This window comes from Temnothorax curvispinosus, unplaced genomic scaffold (assembly GCF_003070985.1).
Source record: "Temnothorax curvispinosus isolate PA1 unplaced genomic scaffold, ASM307098v1 QBEX01012155.1, whole genome shotgun sequence".
Classification (NCBI taxonomy): Eukaryota; Metazoa; Arthropoda; class Insecta; order Hymenoptera; family Formicidae; genus Temnothorax; species Temnothorax curvispinosus.
In genome coordinates, this window is record NW_020221935.1 from 1 (window position 1) to 3,086 (window position 3,086).

Genomic DNA, 3,086 nt, shown 5'->3' on the forward strand with positions numbered 1-3,086 from the left:
AAACGTTTCAGAAATATTTCTGAATGATTTCAATTATACATTTCAATATTAATTTCCAAGTTATCTTTCGGAAAGCTTTCTGAAACAAGTTTTGCTGTGTGGGTTAACAACACTTTCCACAACAAAGTTCTTAGCTGTAATTGGCTGCTTATCTTTAATCCCATGCTTAGATATCTTTTAAATTTTGAAATTTGGCAAATTAACGATTAATCGCTTCTGAATGTCTCGAACGCATTTCTTCAATAATGCATATGCCTCTTCTTCGATACAATCTACAAGAAACGTTTCTATTTAATATCTTTCAGCTGTATTCTATTAATTTGTTCGCTGTCTTGTCAATGCCTCACCATATTTGTGATATCTGTCTAAAACAGATGTGGAGAACATCCCGCCGCATCCGTGAGTCGCGTAAGGAACTTTCACGCAGGACGATAAGTAATCGATATAATGTATAATTCTGGTCCTGAATTGTTATCTTATGGTCAGTAGCATATTGACAAAGTATGGAGTCCTGTTTCTAAGATAATCGGCTATAAGATTTCTCCTTGTGAAACAAGCCGCAGCTTTGGGGGACAATTCATAGCCATTTTGCATCTTGTACAGCTGAATATTCTTCTCAATGTATTCCGAAAACTGTATTGTATTGCCTGATTCTCTGAATATTGCCAAGACAAGTTTGTCAGAGATCTTGTGGATTTTATGTTCATCTGTTCATTCAAGAAACGTTTGTTAAAAAATAATATAATAATTCGTAATGATTTGCATAATAAATAATTATATATCTGCATAATTTGTCAGAATCATTGTGATTATTATTTAATTGTTACGACGGCAACTCCAATGATGAGGGTTTTGTGGTAATGTAAAACGTGCAGATAAACATCTTACCGCTTTTCATAACTATAGTAGATTGTGTAGTTGTCATATCCGTCGCAATTAATACGAAATCTGTACACTAAATGCCAATTAAGCACTTCATTTCCATGATACGCTTTTTTTTTTGAGGTTAGTTCTCTCGGCTGAAAGAAACTTAGTGCCTTCGGCCCCACCCTGGCACCATACGACACAACGATGCTTGACCTGGATTGTGTTTGTCTTCTTGTTTAAATAATCTTTCCTATCTTTTTAATATAATTGTATATGCTTCTAATAGTGATCCATTCCTTTCTTCTGAGTGTCCTTGTGATGTCTATCTCCTCATTTATTCCCCTCCGTCTGAGGTCCCTGTCCAATCTCTCCCTCTCCTCGTCATACCTGTTACATCTCCACAGCACGTGATCAATGCTTTCGCACTCGCTGCCACACTCGCACCTGGCGTCCTCTATGAACCCCTTTCTTGTTCCATGATACGCTTCTGTATTCTAGGTTATGGTATCCACCGTCCGGAGAAATATGTCAAATGTGTAATCGAACAAACAGCGCATGCCAGCGCATCCCCTCCACATGCTGCCAACGCACACCAAAGCGCGAAGGCACATCCGTGTGCTGTCGAGTCGGTCGAGCGTCCAAATGTTTCCGAGTCTAACCGAACTTTGCCGAAATTTGGGTCTATTTCCCCTCCCGCGCTATCACCTACCCCGCAGGCTTACGCTCCGTCTATCTTATCCTAGGTCTATGGTTAAGGGGATCCTATAGTGGTGGTAGTTACCGACATTTTTTCATTTTAAGAAATCTTTGAATTGGCTTTACAGAATTGTAAGTTTTTGGTCTAGAATTAAAGTACGCACAAAAATCTACATCGCGTTATACGATTTCATATCGGGAACGAAAAAAAATTAAAAATTTTACTAATTTGGGCACATACAACTGTCATCTGACGACAATAACAAAATTACTGCAGTTTATATATATATATAATGACACCAAGGCGACGTAGGGACAACATGTAGGAACAATATCGTGTAAATAAAACTAAGATTCAACGTCTAGAAAAAAAGATTTTTTAAAATGAAGTTTTATTAAGCAAAAACACATTCAGGTTGATAGGATAAGCAGTATTGCGTGTAGCGAGAGATGGCGCAGCAATCGAACAAAGACAGATGCTTCTCGTTAGACAAGGACAAATATAGATATATAACATAAAAAACAGGATTAGAAATGTTGACATTACCGACGTCGAGAAAGTTCGGCCTTCACTATAGGATCCCCTTAAGGGTATCTCTAAAGTCTGACCCAGTCCCCTGGATCTCAGAAACAACTTTAGATATGGAAAAATGTTTTAGATACAAGTTGTAGGATATTAAGGGGGACAGATGATAAAAATATGGAATTGACTTTGAGCGATTTTTTCAAGGCCAGGTCAATGTGATCCATATGTTTCCTTAAATAGAATATCCCATTTTTTATTGCATACTTTTTCCTCTGTCAAAACGTTTTCAAAACACTATAAGTGTTCACGCCACTCTGAACGCTTGGCTCTAGAACACCGTGACCGCCGGGGCACGAAGCCCTCGGGGCACGCGCTCCGCCTAACCGAGTAAGTAAGGAAACGATGAAAGTAGTGGTATTTCACCGGCGATGTTGTCATCTCCCACTTATGCTACACCTCTCATGTCTCCTTACAGTGCCAGACTAGAGTCAAGCTCAACAGGGTCTTCTTTCCCCGCTAATTTTTCCAAGCCCGTTCCCTTGGCAGTGGTTTCGCTAGATAGTAGATAGTAGATAGTCAAAACGTTTTCAAAACACTATAATCCCATACAGCACAAATTAAATGTTTTCAAAAAATATTTCTAAATATTTCTATAAAAATATTACAAGATATATTTTAAAATAATTTTAGGAATATTTTAAAATAGTTACAAAATTGTATTTTTAAAATATTAATTTAATTCTACATATTTAATTGTTCGAGATTCCGTTAACGCTGCGCCGTCAGATCAGATAACAGCATCGATCGGGTATCGACGCCCGATCACCGCGACAGCTGGCGCACGCACGGGCGCGCTCATCACCAACGTCTTCCTCGCGATATTCAGAGTTGTACAAATGGCCGCGCAGTGATTAGACGCACGACGTGTGCTCTGTGCATTTTCGATTGTGACTACACATTGAAGTGCCCACCGCAGTGATTACAACAGCTGCCGAGA

At 38.9% G+C, this 3,086-nt stretch overlaps 1 pseudogene; it reads right to left on the reverse strand.

Annotated features, from left to right (window-relative positions):
- Positions 1 to 8: 8 nt before the first annotated feature.
- On the reverse strand, positions 9 to 1,632 carry LOC112462274 (annotated as a pseudogene).
- Between the last annotated feature and the right edge of the window lie 1,454 nt (positions 1,633 to 3,086).